General features: G+C 38.6%; 1 long non-coding RNA gene across 1 annotated transcript; it reads left to right on the top strand.

The window, feature by feature from the left end:
- Positions 1–560: 560 nt before the first annotated feature.
- On the top strand, positions 561–1,757 carry LOC141591211 (uncharacterized). Its single transcript, XR_012520737.1, has 2 exons — positions 561–1,178; positions 1,449–1,757. It is a non-coding gene; the product is annotated as an uncharacterized LOC141591211 (long non-coding RNA).
- Positions 1,758–9,393: the final 7,636 nt, after the last annotated feature.

Here is a 9,393-nt window from a genome sequence, read left to right as displayed (position 1 = left end):
AAAATAACCGACAAGGTTGGGAGTAAAATTTGTAGAGATACCGACTTTTTAACCCGTCTGAACGGTGTTGTATGGGACGATGACCTGGAGCCCGGGGAATTTGAAGAGAAGTGGCTTAAAGTCATGAACGATTTCTCCTTGGAAGACAATACGTGGTTGAATGGGAAGTTCGCTGATAGACACACATGGATACCCGCTTATTTCATAAATGTGCCAATGGGCGGTTTACTACGAACTACACAAAGGTCAGAGAGTGCTAATAGTTTCTTTAAGCGGTTTGAAAATAAATACGGGACATTAACGAGTTCTTGGTGCGCTATGAAAGCGCCACCGACCACCAAATGCACTGCTCAAGCTCCGTGAAGAGGAGAATGCGAATTCAATCCAAAACACTTGTATGGGTCAAAATGGGAGACACAAGCAGTGAGAAGCTATACCCATGCGATGTTCTACGAGTTCCAAAACCAGGTGAAGCTTTCAATAAATACCTGCAGTTTGGTTGGATACACTCCGCCAGATCCTGTGACGAACTTTGAAGTGTCGTTAGTTGAGGATGCAAAGAAAGGACTAAAATTTGCAGTTGAGTGCAGGTAGAAGCACGAATGATGTAAGGTGCACATGTAAACTGTTTGAAAGGAGAGGTATTTTATGCAGTCACATCATTTGGGTTTGTTCGGGAAAGTTTAAGGACATACCTGATAAATATATTTTGCAAAGGTGGAGCAAGAATGCACTCAAAAGTGACGTTTATGATTGGAATGGGAATCTGTTAGAGAAATACAACAATACCAGTACAAAACAGATTGGAATGTCTGTGGTGTGGTCTGAGATTCAGTTAACTGTTGGTATGCTCAAAAGGAAAGAAGAGTCGGATGTGAGAGAGTTTGCCAAGTTAATCAAGGAATTCAGGACAAAACTAGAGGGAAACACTCAACCGTTGACAAAACAACAACAGATTGAGCTTCTCTCTGGGCTGCAAGGTTCCAGAAGAAACCAACATCTTACCGCCTAATGTGTCTAGGAACAAAGGCTGTGGTAAACGGTTGGTGAGCAAGAAAAATAAGGCAATCAAGAAGGCGGAAAAAGCAAAAAGGTTGTGTGCTAACTGTAAGCGCAAGGGCAACCACGACAAAAGGAATTGTCCATATGATTTTGCAGACCTTCCTCCAGTGAACCAGGTTTGCATTCATCTACGCAACTACATCTGATATTAATCAAGTATTTTATTTATCTGTTTATCTTATTTTGAGAATCCCAAAGGTTGCTTTGTGAATCCCAGGTCTTAATTTGTGAATCCTGGGTCTTGTTATGTGAATCACATATCTTTATTTGTGAATCACAGAAATGAGACTGATTGTATGTAGTACCTGATATAATTCCTCACTTTTATTATTGTACATTTAATGTTTGTAAACATCTTTCTAATTCCAGCTGTGTCTTTTGCGTAGGGAGAGCTAGCGGACGAAGAAGTAGAAGAGGAAGGGGATGAGGATGAATAATGAAGGAAAGAGTCTTCTTAAGCCTTGAGAAATAGATATGATGATTGAAGAAGACACTGACAATGTTGAAAGGAGCAGACTTTTAGTTTGGCAACATATTATTTATTCGTTTCCAAAAATATGGACATCTTATTTGTTTATCTTATTTTTGTGAATCTGAGAGGTTCTGTTGTGAATGTAAGAGGTTGTTTTATGAATCTTAAATCTTAATATGTACAAAAGACCTGGAAATCTTATTTGTTGGTATTAATTTGTGAATCCTTGGGTCTAATTTTCGCGATTATTAGGAAGATACGTAATCTTATTAGAAAGGAACGGACAACTGGCTAAGCGGTCTTATTTTGTGAATGACACAATTTAAACATTATTTCATGAATCTTACCGTGTGAATGACAATATATAAATCACATTTATTAACATTTATTACCTTCAAACAAGATAGGGACTCTAAATAGAAAATGCCTAAGTACATCTTCTATTCTGTAAGTGCCTCATATTACCTTTTCGGATTGTTTTGAAATCCGCAACTCGTCATGACCTTTTTCTAATTGAATACATAGGATATGAATACATAGAATAAAAGTAAAATGATCATTATCACCTTCAACCAAATCACCATCTTTGAAGTTAATAAAATATAACCAACATTATAAAAAAAAAGTACAGTACAAATTAATAATCCGGAAAGTAGTTGCGGATTTCAAAACGAATATTACTGAAAACATCATTATCACCTTCAACCCAATCCACCGGTCGTTCTCCCCATGCAAGCGGAATTGTCCCGAACTCAAAGGAAGGCCCCTTCGCATACAAATATGCGACCAGTCCTAAATCATCTCTATTAGCAACCCATAAATATGGTCCGGACGGAGGTTTAACGTTTTCAAACCACCACCTCGAAGCTTCATTATTATAAAAAGCGCGCTCCAGTTTGCGCGCTTGAAGGAAGCAATTGCGTTCATCTCCCCCTCCAAACTCGATCATTGCATGTCCCTTGAACGTCCCATTGGCGAATAGCGGGTGGATAGCTTGAACTAAATTCAATCCAGCACCCCGAATAATTTCTACTAATCTGTTAAGATCATATGAGAGAGTTTCCTTTCCAAACCCATCTCTTGTGCTTGGCAAATTATGAAGAATGCACATCATAGGTTTGACGTACGATATTTCGAACGGCGTCCAAAACTTTCTCAATCAAAGGATGCATCAGATTCATAGCCATCAGATTTATAGCCATCAGATTCATAGCCATCAGATTCATACGATGCATCGGATGAATTATTAGAAGACATAATGGTTTTAGAGGGAATTTACTATGGATTAAGTTTGAAGTTTCGGGATAGACGGGTATGGAGGGTTAAATAAAGAGAATGAAACAAAGAGAATGAAACAAAGAGATGTGAAACAAAACCTATTTATATAGAAACAAACCGATTGATGAAACAAAGAGATGCATCAGATGCAATGGATAGAGTTGAAATGTGTTTGGTGTGAAACGTTTTAAATAAAGAGAATGAATGAATGTTTTGTGTGAAACGTTGTAAATAACAACATTCATGGCACTTGCCACGATGTGTAGAAATGTCTAGAAATGTGTATGTGTGGTAAATAATTAACACAGGTGAAATGTTTGAAATATGTAAATGACGGTTTAATCCAAAAAGAATCCCAGGTCTTAATTTGTGAATCCTGGGTCTTGTTATGTGAATCACATATCTTAATTTGTGAATCCTGGAGCAGTCTTTTAGTTTGGCAACATATTTATTTGTTTATCTTATTTTTGTGAATCTGAGAGGTTCTGTTGTGAATGTAAGAGGTTGTTTTATGAATCTTAAATCTTAATATGTACAAAAGACCTGGAAATCTTATTTGTTGGTATTAATTTGTGAATCCTGGGTCTAATTTTCGCGGTTATTAGGAAGATTCGTAATCTTATTAGAAAGGAACGGTCAACTGGCTAAACGGTCTTATTTTGTGAACGACACAATTTAAATATTATTTCATGAATCTTACCGTGTGAATGACAATATATAAATCCGAGGTCTAATATTGTGAATCGACTTGTTTTGTGAATATCGTCTTTTTTTTTTGAATCTCAGACATTCTTATTCTTTTGTAAATCTCAGGTCTCATTTTATCGACTTATTTTGTGAATCCATCTGTTTGTGAATATCGTCCTTTTTTTTTTGAATCTCAGACATTCTTTTGTGAATCTCAGGTCTAATTTTGCGAATCAGACGCTTTATAAATCATCCACGTTAAATTTCACAACTTCAAGAGAACTAATCAATTCCATTGATTAAAGTCAACTATTACAAACGGAGATCTACTAAATAAGCAGATTAGCACCCAACTAAATGACTAATAACATATTCACTAGAATACTTGATAGATCCTGCATATACCATCTAATACTATACTAACATAATACTTGATTGTATCCACCACAAGTTAAATCCCACGCATAAGGGACAAATGCCTCCGACGAACCAACCAGAGAGATAAGTAAGTATACACTTTGCATAACACCCAAAACTCACAAAGAAAAGAATAAATGCTGTCCCGTTTCTACTACACGCTCACAAAGACAATCATGAAGAATAAATTCCCAACCAGAGAAGCATACATCAAGAACGATCTCCCTGCTTCACATCATATCACCACCATAGACAAGCACATCTTGCTACTTATACTCCTATATCGAAAAACACATACAATATTTCAAAATATATACACGGACAAGCATGGCTCGCTACTATTCAAAATATCGCGGATACTATGAATGAATGGGGATTTGATATGCAAAAGTTATTAAAGAACCGGATCGTACGTTCTAGTATTTGCATCCCATGAAAGTAGTTGCATCATTACGGACTTTCGAAAATCGGCATTCTCTCGCAATTGTAAGAAATTATAGTTGAAATTAATGAACAACACGGTTTCAAATCTGATTTTCATGTACGTATCTTTGTTCAACTTGTTTCTTACCGATAATTGTCTGGATTCTCGCCAATCACCGAGATCACAAATCAACATACTCAAATACCTCAACACGTGAGCTCCACAATCAAAACTGAATGTAGTATAGTGTTCAACTGTTTAGTAAACAATATTTAATTTCCGCAAAGCGTACACATTAGGGAATAACTTACTTATTTGATTGTTGAGGAACTTTGAGAGTTATAACCCCGTGAGAGTGCAGAAACCGCATGGGATAATATGACGGGGAACTACGTGCCAAAATAGGAGATAATTTGGCCACACGAAAATGTTTCGAGTTAATACTGATTATACACTAAAAATGTTTTATATACTCTGATTCACAAACTGTCAAGGGTTAGATTAGGCAAATAATTAATACCATGTCTATGGTTGTATTATGTACATCATAAGACCGTCGCGATTTAGCTTGAGTTGAGGATGTAATTCGTTTTACTATCCATATCGCATATACAAGCCCTCCAATGTTTGTCTTTGATCAGCGGTATAAAAACCTGATATAATAAAGATTAGTCTCCAATTTACAGCCCTACATGTCCACCACAAAAAAAAAAAAAAAAAAAAAAAAAATAAAAAAATATTGTGGAGGGACCCGGACCTTTCGGATTGTGGCACCATTCACCTGGTTTGTATGTCCCCTGATGTATTGATTCCAAATACAAGGGTTTTCTTCTTTGTACAATTCTACATACCACAAAAGGTGATTTTACAAACCATATCAATTTGGGATAATCAAGATACTTGAATATTAAAACAAGTTCAAAGCTAACCACGATGACAATCGATGGCAAGTACTGAAAGATCCGTCGATGAAGTGTCGTCTTAATCCCAAACATATCAATCACCTAAAAAAACAATATTAGGAATGAAACAAAAGATTACAGATAATACAATGGAATGAACGCTGATAGTAGACTACTTACTTGATCCATAACCCATCGACGCGGTCTAAGCGTAGATAAACCCGCTCGTGTGACTTCCATCCACTCGACACACACCATAGCCTCGCTGTAGTAAGGCACATTAAGAAACATTACTAGAATTAAAGTAAAGGGGCAAGGGAAAAGCACAAAAAAATAAAAGTAAAGGGGAAAAATACTTACTGTATGACATCTCTTCCTTTGCGGTGCCAAATAACCTTCACAAGGTGGTCTTCAGAATAAGGTAGACGCCGGTAGCCCCTGACAAATATTAATAAGACAGCTTAAGATCTGTGATTCACAAATCAAGATATTTGATTCACATAATAAGACCAACGATTCAGAAATTAAGAACAACAGATAAAACCAAAAATAACATCTAAGATTCACAAAACATGATTAATAAGGGAATGGGTCATACATAGGCACACAATTCCACTCTTCGCACTTCGTTCGACAAAGAGCTTTCAACATGTTGTCACCGGAGGTCATAATTCGAAGGCATAACTTCAATGCATAGCGTTTCAATTGACTTACCTATAAATGCAAAACAAAAAGTCCTTATAATTATTCCAAAGTTCACGAACGGCCCCAGTTTTCAGAAATTAACTCCAGTCCGACAAATCTAACTCTCAGGTTCACAAGGTTAAGTAAAGGTATCTTACAGAAGTTATAATTAAAGGACAGTCAGTTTTGTTCCCTTTGTAATGCTCCAACAAGTGAAACAAATAGACGCCGGTATCCATTTCACCGGACTTCAAAATTGAAGGAGGGATAAACAACTCGGGCATCATGTCGCCATCATGCTGCGAATCTTGGTGAAACCCAATTAATGAGCCTTGTCTTTACGCACGTACACAACCTAAATTAGCACTTAATTATGTGGATGTGTTACATGCTTGTCAAACACTTTGATCGTGAATTCACAGATTTGCATAACCAGAAATGGAGGAAAAGACGCACCGTAGGTTGCACATAATCAGAATAGTTAACATCTACTCCATTCATAGGGTGTATGACTGTCAATTTATTCCATCGAAGGTCGAAACAAAAGAAGAACGGTGGGCATGATGTAGACATGATTGGAGTGCAAATCTGAAAACAAGACAAGATGAAATGAAAAGAAGAACATAAAGATGAAAATAGGTTTCACAAAACATAATAACACCAAACCAAAACTTACTAATTGAACTGAAGAAACATCAATATTTTCCAGACAACCCGGGGGGAACTAACACCGTCATTGGAGTATGGAACAAATAAACGAACAGGAGAATCCGGTGATTTCAACTTCTCATTACTTGTTTAGGATCTCACACCAAATATTTACACTTGAACATACTCGATCACCTTCGGTATAGTCCTCAACATGCTCCTTGTCAATCTCTCGAGTGTTACTTTGAAAAAGAATATCACCGCACTCAACAATCAAAACAATCAGATTCGCAAAACAAGCCGTCAGATTCGCAAAACAGTCTATTGGATTCACAATATAAGCCCTACGATTTATAAATTGTCTGATTCACAAAATGAGACCTGAGATTTACAAAACAAGGTCATAGTCAAATACCTTTGTTCTACTGTTGAGCAAAGCCCGAAATCCAACAGTATTTTCTCCTCCCTATTAAAAGCAGTAATAACACTGATGTTTCTTTGGAGATACGGAGATCGATAGGCAAAGAATGGAATTATCTCTCTCTTCTAGGACGCACAATAGCAGGAGTATTGACATCAACATTATTGACATCAACATTAGTGACATCAACATGATCAGAAACTGATGGTACCGATAATGTAGGAAATCTGGTTCCCTCATCCTCTTCCCTCTGACACTGAACTATTCTTTCCTCACCTTGTATGCTTTCCTCACCTGGTCCCTCTTCGTCTGCTTTCTGGCACGGACCGGTGGTTTCATCACCTGACAAACGGTTTCCATGACGACGACGAATGTACAGGTGAGTGACCAATGGTTTTTCAGGCAATTGCTCAGATTCTTCCACACACAGTTTCGGAGATGGTGGACGGACGACTGGAATCATTGGAGTATCAGGTAAATCAATAACAATTGGGGGTTCGGCTAGTTCGACAACTGGTGTTGGTGTTGGTGTTGGTGTTGGTGTTGGCTTGGGCCGGAGGATCATAGACCTGTCTTCTTCAGAAGACAAAAAATGATCGTCGTCGCTAGCGACCTCCACCGTGGGCAATCTGATGGGGTTGGCAATCTTGGTTTACGACGTTTCCGAATGGGTTTGCTTGTCACTTTGGGATCTGGTGCACGAATCGGTACAAAAGTGTCATCCATAATTTCCAATGCCGCACGTAAATCAGCGTCGGACCATCCACCCATCCTGTCCACATCGTCATTAACAACGTGATCATTCTCCACAACATTCGCTCCCATGGATAACGTGTTTCCAACGATATTATTGACCACGTTGTCCAAATTCAGTTCACCATCCTCATCCTTCTTAGCATCCTCATTATTACCCATCTCTATATTTTCCTCCTTATTCCCATCATCGGCATTTTCTTCATCCCCAACATTCTCATCAAACTCATCCTGTTGGGATGAAATATACCCGTCCGTAATACCATTAACGGCTGCCACCATAGTAGAGACCGCTGCTGAGGAAGGTAGCTTGTTCGTAGCTTGAATAGCAAGAGATCTGTACCTAGCGAAAGCTGCAGCCGCTACCTTTGCGGCGTCAGCAAGTTTGTGAACAATCTCACACTTACTGTCACTAAGGCCATCAGTTTCCTTGTCACCGCAATGTGGAATGTCGGACCCTATATCTCGGTATGCCTTCTTCAATGGTTGATTTGGACCGAACATGCTCAAGCTTTGTGACCGGTGGGCGAGGTGCGGGTGCGAGTGTGTGGTAGCTCATGACAAGGGGAGGCTCCACGAACCTTGACCGAAACCTTTTTTGCCTTCAACTCCGCTTTAATTCTTTTTGCAATTTTTTCTTTCGTCCAATTACAACAAGTTGGAAACTTTCGTACGACCAATCTTGATTTGTAGACGAAACGGTCCAAGTAAATGTACACGAGCACCATAATGGGTCCACCAAAAAAATTATCTCCTTTCAAGCGTTTGACATCTCTCCACTCCTCCTTTTGCCAAGACTCAACTTGGTCACCAACTTCTTTTGATGAAATTGCACCAATTGAATTCGGAATCGATGAAGTATCACCTAAACTTTTTAAAATCCTCAAACTTGCGCGATTCCCTTGCACGCCACCCAACAGAGACGAGAATATGTAAACGATGAAATTTCGTTTAAAGTCATCTCCACCATCTTTCTGCATGGATAATTTGTTCAAGACGTGGTGATCATCGATATATTTGTGTGGATATTGCTTTCGGAAGTTTTCCAACGTAGCTAAATAAGCAGGGCACTTATCCACATGTGACGCTTCCTCAACAGGTCTTGAACCCATTGGAATGTTCATGCAAAGATGGATGTCCTCCTCTAATACAGGGAGTTTTTTGTCAAATAACCATCCCTTTGCTGGGTTGTAATTGGACACTAGCCAATAAGCAAGGTCCCCGGGAACCTTGTCTGTTTCAATCATTAACAGACCGCCAAAGCCCATGTCTTTTATAGCTTGAATCTGCTGATCGCTCGGTGGATTTTCCGTATCTTTCAGAAAGTTGTACAACCCTTTTGGCGACATTCGAGTCCTCACTGTAGGCAGTCCCTCTGAACGCACCCTCTGTTTTTTTGCTGGCGCAGAAGCGCTTGCTTGCACAACCGCCTGTGATGGTCGCTTCATCTTGTAGCCTGTTTCACAATAATCATCTTTAGCGTCACAAAATAAGCTGAAAGGATACACAAAACATAAGAACTAAGATTTATATAGTCTATTTTGGGGGGATATGACCTGAGATTCAAAAAATAACTCTCCAGTTTCACGAAATAACCTCAAGGATTCTTTTCAATAAGGCATAAGAGTTATATAGTCTGAATGTG

This window comes from Silene latifolia, chromosome 7 (assembly GCF_048544455.1).
Source record: "Silene latifolia isolate original U9 population chromosome 7, ASM4854445v1, whole genome shotgun sequence".
Taxonomy (NCBI): domain Eukaryota; kingdom Viridiplantae; phylum Streptophyta; class Magnoliopsida; order Caryophyllales; family Caryophyllaceae; genus Silene; species Silene latifolia.
Note: the sequence above shows the minus strand (reverse complement) of the source record. Positions and strands in the feature narration are given on the sequence as shown.